The sequence below is a fragment of the Pan troglodytes genome, chromosome 18, assembly GCF_028858775.2.
Source record: "Pan troglodytes isolate AG18354 chromosome 18, NHGRI_mPanTro3-v2.0_pri, whole genome shotgun sequence".
Classification (NCBI taxonomy): domain Eukaryota; kingdom Metazoa; phylum Chordata; class Mammalia; order Primates; family Hominidae; genus Pan; species Pan troglodytes.
This window is the reverse complement of record NC_072416.2, coordinates 37,544,505-37,558,007: the sequence shown is the minus strand read 5'-3', so window position 1 is coordinate 37,558,007 and position 13,503 is coordinate 37,544,505. Positions and strand designations below refer to the sequence as shown.

General features: G+C 43.5%; 1 pseudogene; it reads right to left on the bottom strand.

Moving 5' to 3' along the window:
- Positions 1-8,384: 8,384 nt before the first annotated feature.
- Positions 8,385-11,348, bottom strand: LOC749774 (alpha/beta hydrolase domain-containing protein 17A-like; annotated as a pseudogene).
- Between the last annotated feature and the right edge of the window lie 2,155 nt (positions 11,349-13,503).

Here is a 13,503-nt window from a genome sequence, read left to right as displayed (position 1 = left end):
TTCGCTCTTGTTGCCCAGGCTGGAGTGCAATGGCGCGATCTCGGCTCACTGCAACCTCTGCCTCCTGGATTCAAGCGATTCTCCTGCCTCAGCCTACAGAGCAGCTGGGATTACAGGAGTGTGCCACCATGGCCTGGCTAATTTTTTTTTGTATTTTTAGTAGAGACGGGGTTTCTCCACATTCCTTAGGCTGGTCTCGAGCTCCCGACCTCAGGTGATCCACCTGCCTCGGCCTCCCCAAAATGCTGGGATTACAGGCGTGAGCCACCGTGCCCGGCCTACTTTGCCAAACTTTTGACTACTGATAATGTACGCGTGCCCTGGCAGGGATGGCCATTGTACTGTCAGTATCAAGGGATGGGTGACAGCACCCACCACAATGTCAGCTATGAAAGGATTCAGAAAATAGCCTTCTGTAAGTCAGAATTTATTAATTTAGGAGTAGGGCCATGGAAGATGTCAACATAGGAATAGGTTTCAGATTCTAAACTGTAGATTTAGATGATCACTTCTTAGTGTTTGTATAAAATTTACTTTATTTTTTATTATAATATTAAGTTCACTGTCCACCTTTATACTATGAAAAATGCCATCTCTCTCAATAGGGACATACCTGTATTGAAGTATATGGAAGGAAATCAGCCATAAAAGCAAAAATTGCCTGCATAGACTCACCCAAAAATGCCTTTCTCGGCCTGCCATTAATATGAACTTCATTTCTACCTAGAATTGTCGGCAATTAGAGTCATTAAGGAAGTAGAAAAAGATTTTTACTTGGAAAATGGCACTTTTTAATGTTTTAATAATTAATTCATTCAAAATACTCAACAAATGTTCATTGAGTTTCTAGTATGGTCCTGGTTCTGTACTGGCACTGAGGTTAAAGTTGTGAATAAAGCAGACACAACCCTGCTCTCATGGGCTTTCCATTGTAAGAAAAAGTAAATAAACAAACAAAACCAGTATTGTAGCTGACACCTGTTATAAACAAAACCAAACAGGATGAGGTAAGGAAAGATATTTAAGAAGAATGTCCTGGCGAAGGCCACTCAGGGGGAGATGTTTGGGTTGATGCTGAATAAGGAGAAGAAAAGAGTCATGGGAAAACCTGTGAGAACTGTTTCTGGGGCAGAAGGCAAAGTAGGTGTAAAGGCCCCGTTGCAGGAATAAGTTTGTTTTACTCAGAGAACAGAAGGTCAGTCGGCTAAAACAGAGTGAGCTAAAGGGAAGAGATGAACATACATCATGTTTTGGGAAGTCCAGTAGGCTCTGGTAAAGAGTTTATATTTTCTCCTAAGTAGACTAAGAAGTCATTTAAAAACTGTAAGCAGAGCTAGCTGGGCGCAGTGGCTCATGCCTGTACTCTCCGCACTTTGGGAGGCTGAGGTGGGCAGATCACCTGAAGTCAGGGGTTTGAGACCAGCCTGGCCAACATGGTGAAACCTCGTCTCTACTAAAAATACAAAAATTAGCCGAGCTTGGTGGCACATGCCTGTAATCCCAGCTACTCGGGAGGCTGAGGAAGAAGAATCGCTTGAACCCAGGAGTCAGAGCTTGCAGTGAGCCAAGATCGCGCCACTGCACTCCAGCCTGGGTGACAGAGCAAGACTCTGTCTCAAAATAAATAAATAAATACAAATACATCACAAATTTAATAAATAAATAAAAACTGTAAGCAGAAGCTGATACAATTTAATCTATGTTTTATGAGGACTTCACTATGAAAAATGGTCCCTGCATGAAAGAATGAAAAAAGAAAGTAATACAGACAGAAGACCACATAATTGGAACTAGAATAATAAGAGTGGATAAGCTGAGAAGTGCATAGATTTAGACAAATATTGGAAGCAGGGTTATTGGGATTTGTTAATGGATTGGAAATTTGGGAGACAGAAGAAAGATGATAGCGAGGTTTGGTGGGATGATAGTGTCACTAAGTGAGAAAAGGAACTCTGAGAGAGGAGCAGGCCTGGCGGAGGGTCCCTGGGATTGATTAGAAATCAGTGGTTTTGTTAACTGTGAGATGCTTATTAGATACCCAAGAGGGATGGCAGAACTCAGGGAGACCACACAACTGAAAGTGTATGTTTGTAAGCACTAGCATGTGGATAGTACTTAAGCTCTGAGATTGTATAAGGCTGTCACCTTTCCTTTAGAGTATAAATTCACACCAAAACTATTAGTGGAGACTATAAGACAATGGAATCATAAAAAAAATTGTACTGCAAAAACCTATGAATGGATAAAACATTTTATTAACTGTATTTGGCACCTTGTATATACTTAGTTGATCTAGGACAGAGAAGATATTTAGTAACATTCATTTTTTCTTACTGTAAGAATAATGACCCAGGAGGCGGAGGCTGCAGTGAGCTGAGATCAGGTCACTGCACTCTAGCTCCAGGAGATAGAGCGAGACTCCGTCTCAAAAAATAAAAGAATAATGAATGCTCATCAGAGGGAATTGAATTTTATTATTCTAGGAAATCTGATGGAAAAAGTGAAAAATAAATATTGATACATTTATAAAACAATGAAAAGACTTATAAGAGAAGCCATCTAGGCTTTTTTCTATACTTAATTATACATATAAATACATCAATACTTTACTTAAATAAATAAGATCGTAGGGCACATTTGATTTTATGATCTGAACTGCTCACCTGACCACACAAAACAAATACTTTACCATAGCATTAAATATCCTGCTATCTGGTTGTTAGTGCTGGCATATTTTTCTATCATATGGAAAGATTACAGTTTTACTTCATCTAGTCACCTAAAGTTGGATATTTAGGTTGTGACCAGATTTTCATGATAATAAAGACTAATAGGAATATCAGCAGACATAAAATGTTTTTGGCATCTTTCTTTTTTCTTGTAATACATTCTACATATTGAAACTAATAATTGTATTTTGATACATATTGCCACGTTTTTCTCAAGGAAAATTATAGATAACAGAAAGTGTCAGCTTTCTCTGTGTGTTAAGGTTGTGGGTGGAAGCTTGGCAGTGACTCTCAGACATATTGGTATGGAACATCATTGGACTCTCTAGAGATCAAGGCAGCAGTCCTGTAGAAATGTTAGCCTGAGCTGTGTGTCACCTGGGAGTACTCCAAGGATGACCAAAAGAAATATTTTAGTTAGAAGACAATTTATAAGAAAAGTTTAGAGGCTTCCTAGAGAGGTCATAGCATACACAATTTTATTTCATCCTTTAGGACAAGCCCTATATGTATGTTCTGCGCACATCCCCTCCCGCACCCTCCTCAAAAAAAAAAAAAAAAAGCTGAGATCTGATGTAAATAGATAACTGGATTATAGCTTTGTCCTTAAGGAATATCTCAGAAACTTCAATATTCCTTCACCCCCTCTGCAAATCCTTCTGAATTGAGAATGGGAACCTTGGCAACAGAGGGGAGTCATGCACCTCCCTTTTCCATCTGTGACTCTGACATCTTCCTCCGGGTCAGCCATTGTGCAAACTCTCACTTAATTTCTGGCAGTTTCCTGCATTCCAGACCTGTTTGTGAAATAGGCAATATTTGTCCCTTTGAAAATCACCTGTGATAAATGTGGTATAGCCCATGGCCAGTGAAGATTTTCCTATGGGGAGACATATTCCTAAGTGTTAACATTAACGTTTCCAGATGTTTGAGTCAGACTCAATTGCCCTTTAATATTATAGATTGAAAACAACATTTGGTTGATCTTAGTATATCTGATTGAGGAAATATGAGACCCTTTTTAATTTAGATTTGCTCACCTATCAAACTTACTTTGAAATTTCTTGGTCATATTATGTTTGCTTACGGCAAAGTTATCAGCAAAAAAGTCACAGTTATGCAGCAATTTATCTTTAAACACTAAATGACATCTATCATTTTTCAAAGAAAATAATGTCAGCAGTTAAAATCCTAACTGCTTGAGCACTGTTAGTTGACAATTATATTGCCCCATTGCTTAGAAATTAATTGACCTACTTTCAATAAGAAACATAAAAAGTAATATCACAGCAATTTTCTGGATTTATTTTATTGCAAAACCAATAAATGTTACAGTGTCGTTAAAAGTAATAGATTTAAAAAACATTTTATTTTCTTAAACCTAACAATTCAAATAACATAAAATAATATTACGTTTCTATTAAGCATTCATTTTTTATAGAGACCAAAACTTCTTTACAAAATGTCTTCATGTATAATATAAATTAGATTTTTAGATGTGAGAAAAGCAATAATCATAATCATTGCCTAAATCCACAAAATAAGTAGATATTCTATAATATGTATTTCAGTAATCACAATGTAGTGGATTCAGGCAGAGATGAGAGACACTTTGATTTTAGTAGAAAAAGACTGTGCTAAATTACCTCTTTGCCTTTTTTCACTCTGTTCCTAGGATACCAATATAATAAATAGTACCTTTAGAACTCTGATACACTGAGAAAAGTTCTAATTTAAATCTCAATAGATGATTACACAGGTAGTGTTTACACACACACACACACACACACACACAATGACAGGAGTTTTTAAAGATATTAGTATCTTGGAATTTTTGTATTCTGAAAACTGCCCAAGCTTTTATCATTAGATCACTTGTTATGAAACACACTTTAGAAACACCTTTCCTATTTTTAATAGCCTATGATAGTCATACAGAATGAGTTAATCATAATTGATTGGTCAATTGCTAATTGCGAATTCTTTGACCATAGCACGTCAGCTGATTCTATGAACTTCTACAGACTCTTTCCCTTGGTCGGGGAATTGCCACAGCACTCTGACTCCTTTCCCCACAACTCCATTGCATGACATTGTCACCTCCCTAGGCTTATGATACTAATATTCCAGAGAGACGAACAGTTCTTGATTTTGAATAGCAATGCAGTACTGACCAAAACAGATTTAGTTTTGGTTCAGAAGGAAGCACTGGATATGCCCTCAATAACTTTCCATGGTCATCTAATTCAGCAATTAGTTTGTCTGAGTAAATTCAATGGAAGGCTGCTTTCTCGAATGGGTAGTGTAATGCACTGATTTCCCTATTAGACATTTCATTTAAAAACATCAATTGTCTGCATAAAACAACCATTTCCATCAGTGTACATTCAACTGGAAAGGAAAGCTTGAGGACTTTTTTTTGAAAGTAGTGGGATTGGGGTTGGCCATTGGTAATTTCTTTTTGATTAAAGCATATGTAATTGTTTTGTGTTGGATACAAATTTATTTATGCGGATGCCTCTGATCTTATATGTTATCATTTCCCATTAAGACCTGAGCTGTTTATCTGCTGGGTTTTCTGGTCATAAAATGTTGAAAGGACGTTAAAATGTAGAACTTTTATATTTTTTATTTAGGTGACTAGGATAAATTCTGGTAATTTATAGGCTAAAACTTACATGTATTTCTGCTTAAAATATTTTGAAATGTGGTTTATTTCACAAATGAGGTTCCAAACTATAACCAGCTCTCACTAAATTCATATTTATGTGTTTATGTATTTATTTATTTATTTTTGAGACAGAATCTCGCTCTGTCGCCCAGGCTGGAGTGCAGTGGTGTGATCTCGGCTCACTGCAAGCTCCGCCTCCCATGTTCACGCCATTCTCCTGCCGCAGCCTCCCGAGTAGCTGGGACTACGGGCGCCGGCCACCACGCCCAGCTAATTTTTTGTATTTTTAGTAGAGATGGGGTTTCACCATGTTAACCAGGATGGTTTCGATCTCCTGACCTCGTGATCCGCCCGCCTCGGCCTCCCAAAGTGCTGGGATTACAGGTTTGAGCCACCGCACCCGGCCAAAAGATCATTTTTAAATTATGCATCTGGGAATATATTATCAAACCAGGCCTGAAACTTATTAAAAAGATGGTAAAATCTAATTTAACTTCATTTAATACTCCTTTCCTCTTAGTCTTATCAAAGCAAATGAGCTTGGCTTTTAATTATGAAAATGTAATTTTAATTTATAAGACATATAACAAAGCAAGATAGCTGCTAAATTCACTTTATCCTAGTAACTTCCTATTGTATACATTCATTTTTAATGTAATAAGAAATCCTTCCAAAATTTTTAAAAGAATCACATTACCCAAGAAGAGGCTCAACATTTCTAGAAAATAAATATGTTCTTAAGACACTTAACAATTCTTGAAATGAAGACCTAACTCTTCAGGGTTTTAAAATATTTGATGTGCACTCTTTACATATATAGTTTAAATTTAATAATTACCCTTCTCAAAAAATAAGTGAAACATACCACAAACATATCAAAGCAAGTTATTCATACTTCTCATTTAAGTAACTGTATTGTCATAGCAAAATTATTTTGTATCATCAAAAAGCACAAAAGCCTTATTAGAATACTAATTTCAACATCTGTTTCACAGATTTGCTCATAATAGATTTTTTTCATGCTTCTGCACTAATTCATTGAAGGACAATGTTTTACCGATTCTTGAAAAACTATCATTATCTGCCCCACAGTGCTGGCTCATGCTTGTAATCCTAACACTTTGGGTGGCCAAGGCTGCCGTTTTGCTTGAGCCCAGGAGTTCAAGACCAGCCTGGGCAACATGGTGAAAACTCATCTCTACCAAAAAAAAAAAAAAAGTAAAAAGTTAGCTGGGCAAGGTGGCGGGCACCTGTAGTCCTAGCAACTCAGGAGGCTGAGGTAGGAGGATCACCTGGGCCTGGGAGGTTAAGGTTGTGGTGGGCCATGATTATGCCACTGCATTCCAGCGTGGGTGACACAGTGAGACCTTGTATCAAAAAAAAAAATAATAATACAAAATAGAAAATAAAAAGATCATTATCTGACATTTTAAAAAGTATATTTCCTAACCTATAAATATACTTTGTAGATTAACAAGAGAAAAATTTCAAGATATTGTAAATTTAAAACAAATCTTTATGTATAATATCATTGTAATGTCTTTGACCAGTATCTATCATGTGAGACAAAAAATATTAAACATTCATTTATTGAATAAATGAATGAAAATCATAATTACCTTGATCACTAAATTTAAAATTTAAATGAAGCAGGAAAGTAAATCTTCCTAATTATCATATACTTAGCTGTTTAAAATCACTCTAATGACAAGTAATATGCTTTCAATCTTGAATTATACTTTTAAAATGCCTGTATTGTTTCATTCACTCATGCTTCCATTAGTTCAGTGAACAAATATTGATTACTTACCCACTATGTGCCAGGTATTATGATAGATTCAGGGAGTACAAAAATGATTAAATGAGGGGATCAGTTGGAGTGACTGTTTTCTAGAAACAATGCCTATTTCAGTTATGAACTAGTCTGTTTTGAAGAAAATGGTGAGGGAAAGCTAAAAATAATATTTTCACTTTATTCAACAAATCTTATTGAGGTCTTATTATGAATCAGGGGCTCTCCTAGGTACGGGCATACAAAATTGATTAAGACCATGCTTGCTTGCAGAAAACAAACAGAAAAGCATCTCTATAATAAAAAGGAAAAAGAGGAATCCCCTTTGTAGGTTTCATAGTTTATACTGATATTTCTGATGTCGTCTCGGAGAATTAGTCACAATTATAGGAACTCAGAAGGCATTCCGTGGAGATGAACTAGAGACTAAACTAGCAGAGATTACTTAGTGAAATATTGTGATACCATTTATTTCAATTAGAAAATAGTTATAATTCATTTTAGAAGATATTATGGCTTACACATAGTAGATATGATGACTGAATAACAGGATTGTTGAACGATGGCACCTTGGTAGCCATTAGCCATTGCCACCATGATTCTGCATTAAAAAATCTATGCAAAACGGCCGGGCATGGTGGCTCACGCCTGTAATCCCAGCACTTTGGGAGGCCGAGGCGGGCGGATCACGAGGTTGGGAGATTGAGACCATCCTGGCTAACACGGTGAGACCCCGTAACTACTAAAAATACAAAAAATTAGCTGGGCATGCTGGCACGCGCCTGTAGTCCCAGCTACTCGGGAGGCTGAGGCAGGAGAATCGCTTGAACCTGGCAGGCGGAGGTTGCAGTAAGCTGAGATCGCGCCACTGCACTCCGGCCTGGGCGACAGAGTGAGACTCCGTCTCAAAAAAAAAAAAAAAAGAAAAACTTTGGAGTATATTAATAAACATTGTGTTTTTTAAAAAAAAATTTAAATCTTTAATTTCCGTTTTCACGATTTTTCTTCTTGCTTCCAAAAGGAAAGGAGTGCGTAGCTCTGTTGCCTGTACATCGTCCATGGCCCCTGGGTCGGGGCGGGGTCCCCCGGGCCGCCCGGGGGTCCACATGCAGTCCCTGGGGGGGCCGGCGCGGGGTGAGGTCCGGGGGCCGCCTTATTGCTGAGGTCCGGCCGGTTGGGGCCCCGGGGGCTGCTAGGCGCTCTGGCTGCGCAGCTCCTGGGAGATGAAGCGGCGCAGGCGCTCCAGGTACTGGCTGTAGAGCTGGATGTCTTTGTGCCCGGCGCCCTCCACTCACAGCGGCTCCACGGCGTTGGGGCAGCGCTGGTAGAGCGCCAGCCCGTGCGAGAAGTCCATCACCTCGTCTTTCGTGTCCTGGATGATGAGCACGGGCGGCGTGATCTTGGACACCTTCTGGATTCTGCGGGAGAGGCGTGGGGCGGGTGAGACCTCGCCAGGCCCGGGCCCCGCCCCGCTCCGCCCCCGCCCCCGCCCCCGCCCCCGTCCCCGCCCCCGTCCCCGCCCCAGCCTGCTCACTTGGGGAAGGCGTCGAAGCAGTAGGTCTTGGTGTCGGGAAAGCGACGCTCAGGTCCAAGGTGAGCGGCGACTGCAGCACCACCGTGGCGGACTCGTAGCGCGAGGCCAGGTCCACGGTGGGCACCGTGCCGATGCTCTGCCAGTACAGGATGATGCCGTCTGGGCTGATGTGGTACCTGGCGGCACCTGAGCAGGCTCAGCCCAGGCCTCCAACGCGCGCGCACCCCTCCTGCCAGCGGGCGTCCCCGGGCCCAGCTCCGGATGCGACTCTCCAGTCTCCCTGCTCAGCCAAGTCATTTGGTCAGGCCCAGGCTCCACACCAGTCTCAAGGGCCACCCCCAGCCCCCCAACACCGCAGCGGTGGGCGGAGCCGGCGGCCTGGTCCTGTTCCCTGCCACTATGGTTCACTGGCGTTTCCTAGCCAGGATCTGCTGGATCCTGGCTAGGGAGTCCCCTCGGGCTAGGGTAGGGGAAGCCCTGGCACCTCTCCTCCTCTTGGTCACCCCTAGGCGCACACTGGGAACTGTGTGCCCTCCCACATCCTGAATGCTTCACGCCTTCCTGCCCAGGTTAGAAAGCCGTTCCTGGTGCACTGGCCGGGACAGGGTACACTCTTCCTCCCTGCAGTCCTTGCCTACCGCCTTGGCCATGAGGAATTCAGGCAGCTGTGTCCCCAGATGTCTCCACCCAATTTTGGACTCTCAGCGTCCCATGCCCAATGAGGTGCCAGCCCAACCCAGGTCAACATCGAGGATGGTGGCTGCGGGGACAGCATCTCCTCCCACCAGCGCCTTCCCTTGGGAGTGGACAAGTCCTCTGCCACCTCAGCACCACCAGCTCCCACCCAGGGCCACCCCCACTCCCAGGTCACTGGTGTGCGGCCCCTGGCCCAGCTGATCCAGCACCAGTCCCAAGGCCTCCTCATGCCCAGTCCCAACCACGCGGGACCCACCTGCCACCCTGTTGATGCTGAGACCCCAGAACTCTCCTCCCACAAGCTCCAGGCTCTGATGCCAGGCAGATGCCCTCCTGTGAGGCAGGAGCATGGGCAGGTGTGTGTCCTGTCTGGCTGGCATTTGGACTCCACCAGCAGGGCTGTCTCCCTCCCTGGCCTGGAATCCCAGCCTCCTGGCAGCACTCCACAGCTCACTGCTCACCCATGCCCCAAAGGATGCTGCCTGGCTTGTGCCTGTGGCTGCAGCTCTGCCTCAGCCTCCCTGGCCTGCTCCCTGGCAGCCAAGGCCAGTAGTGTGCTGAGCCAGCCCAGCCCTGTCACCTGCTCCAGGCAGGAGCCCCCAGCTGCCACCTAGATGTCACCACTCAGACAATCAAACAAGACACATCCTCCATAGAGGCCCTGAGTGCGATCTGGCCTCCCCCTCACAGCTCTGGGCCGAGGATCCTGCAGGACAAAGCGACAGCAGGACAGATGGCGGAGTAGACAGAGCTCAGAACTGGCCATGGGTGGTGTGACTCTGCCAGTGCCCCGGGCAGTAGACACAGGAGGGGGCCCAGGAAGCTGCATGAAGTGGTGCTTGGTTTCGGCGCCCCACACTGCCGGGAGGCCCCCAGAGCCAGGGTGGTGCCAGGGGACCCAGCTCCCACGCCCACAGCAGGGACTGCCTGGGATATTGCCAAGGCAACGAGGACCCCACCTCCCCAGGGCCTCTGACTTCTCAGAGCTGCCCCTGGCCCCTGCAGGAGCGGGTCAGACCACTGGGCTGGGCAGGGCAGGGCCAGGACGAGACAGCCCCAGCGGGTGGCGAGCAGGAAAGGCCTCCAGAGGCCCACGAGGGTCTTCTGGTCCAGAGCAGCACTGGCCCGGGCGGTGCTCAAACACCAGTGAAGGGCCCAGGCAAGCGCAGGGCTGGGGACCTGGATGATTAGGAGGGCTGGATCTGGAATCGAAGCTGGCCGAGACCTCAGGTGTGTGCTGGGGGTCTGCACCTGACCCTGCAGGCCCTGCCCCGGGATGGCTGAGCTCCACAGCCACGGGGCCTCATGGGCCAGGCCTTGGGACCTCGATGCAGCAGCCTCGCCTCACCTGGCCCCAAGTGCGGCCTCAGCCCGTGGGCTCCCAGCCACACATGCACAGACCCCCTGACACCACCCACCCCCTCCCGCCGGGTGGCGTCCACGCCCCTGTGACAAGCTCAGCCCCTTCCTGTCCTCAGGCCAGGGGATCCCAGGGAGCCTGGCTCCACAGGCCAGGGTGTGGGGGGACCTCCTGGCCACACCTCAGCCATGTGGAGGCGGCACCCGCACGCCTGAGCTCACCTGTCCGGCTCTCTGGCAGCATGCGTCCACTGTGGCTCCCCTCCTGCAGGGCCGCCCACCTTCCTCCCAGGGAAGCCCGCCCCTCCACCCGGCCCCTGGCCCCTGGCCTGGTCCCCTCTCGGGTGTGCCCAGGCTGAGCTGCGCCCGGGGTCGCCCTCACCTGGTGCGCCGGGCCTGCCAGGCAGCGTTGATGTCGGCGTAGAGGTTCGTCTCGGAGGGCCTGCCCGAGCTGGCACCGTAGCCGGAGTAGTGGTAGGAGAAAATGTTGCAGTGGAGGCGGGAACACAGGCCAATGTAGAAGCTGCTCATCTGGCCCAGGTCCACCGCGTTGCCTTCCTTGTTCATGCACCTCTGGTCAGACGCAGTTCAGCTGATCTAGGCTGGGCTTGGCTAGCATTGGCTTGAAGCTGCAGCTGGTGTCCAGATCTGTTCTATGTATTTGTGATTCTCCTCAGCCCTCCCGGGTACTTGAAGCATGTTATTGTTATGGCAAAAGTCAGGAGTGCAACCTGCCTGTGCAAAAACATGCCAGGCTTCTGTTGCCTGAAATCCTCTAAGATACCCCTTTGGCTTAAGCAAAATCACATAGCAAGGATCAAAGTCAAGGAGTGGGGAATTATATCTGTCCCTTAGAGATGGAGATAGGAGAGAGTGTGAACAAATGCAGGAAAATGATCTCATCTACCAGAGTGTCCTTAAATATTTTAACATAATAAATTCAGTATTGTTTTTGTTTGATTGAATGAAGCTTTGCATGGACACAGTATGGTACAAAAGTACTATTTGAACTCTTTCTCCACATTCATAAAATTGCTAGTTTCTACCATGATTATATTTTTATGATCCATTTTTGTGTACAGATCTGAAAACTTTATACTAGAATTTATTAGCTGAGGAAAGGAACATCCACTGACATCATCATATACAAATATTTCTCAACATTTTAATGCTTGTGGTATTGTTAATGTTTCTGTGGAAAAAAATCACAGAAGTGATTTCTAAGTCAGTTATTGATTTATTCTAATGAATTATAAAAATCAGACTAAATTACTAATAGAGAAATTACATTTGAAATACTAGTCTGAGCTACAGATGAGATGGATTTTTGTGCTCATCATTTGTACTCTAGCTATGTTTGTTGAGATTGGGTTATTAAAACATAATTAAAACATTATCAGCAGAAAAGCCTGTTGTGCTATAATTAAATCATCTAAACAATCATTTTTGTGGTCTTAATATCCTGGATTTCTCAATTCATTGTAGTAGATAAGATTTCTCTTTAAATACTACTTACTATCAGTAGCTTGCTTTTCTGTGAATGCTAGAAAATTTAGAATTCTGCATTAACATTTAACAAAATATACGCTATCCTAATATTGATGCATTATATTTATCTATACAACATGCAACAAGAGAGAAATACTGGATGAATCAGAATATTTGCAGCCTATGGCAATTATCTGTAGCAACATTTTTTGTCTTCAGAAAAATATAGATGATTTTGAAAATGGATTAGTTCTAGTTTCAATCTAGGAAGAACTACTTATGGAAGTTTTGTGTACAGGATACTGATGTTTTCAAATATAATGCATTATTATTTTAGTTTAGTTTCTTTTACCATATACTTAGAAATTGTTCATGTGAACAGGCTATTAAAACTAATGGTATAGATAAATGGTATAGATAGGCATTGTAAACATCCCACTTTTCCCAAGCCATGAATTTTAACACTGGATTAAGGAGATGAAAATGGAGCCATTGGGAATGTGAATTCTTTGCTAATAATTATTTTTCTTCCTTTAAAAAGATTCTTCAAAAGGCAAGAATATGGAAGTATTTCAGGAGATACTCTTGAGGTATCTAAAATACATACTCTTCCTATCAAAATCAGTAAATAGATTGATGTAAGTAAGATAAAGTCAGGGCAACTGATTTTGCATGTCAGTGTACACACAGACACATATCCATGTATTCTCCATCTGTTCTCAGTTACTGAATTATTAGACCCAACTGACCACTTGACTGTGTTTAACATGATAAACAGACTCTTAACAAGAACAATATTTAAAAAACTGGATTGTTCCTCCTACTTCTCAGCATGCATCAGCCACTCTCTTTCCCCATCCTATCTCCTGCCAAATGGTTTCTAAATATCTGTTCCACTTGGAGACACTATTGGATGTTGTTGTAAATGACTTTAATGAATATTCACTCTACCTGCTTTCATATTAATTCAGTTTTCCTAGGATGGTCTCTATGGGATCAAGCAAAAGGACTTAGTGGAATATCTCTATCTGACTCCATAAAGTAAAGAATGTGGTGAGTTTAGCAGAGTGCCCCTTCCTTTACTAAATGTGAATGATGTTTCAGTATAGGAGGCCAGAGTGAAAAGTCCTAACGTATGTTTGTTTGGGCAGCCAACAATTGGTCACATTGTACATTTCATGTTACAAAGGAGCCTCATGGTAGTATAAATGAGGGTTGGGAAAAGACACTTAAC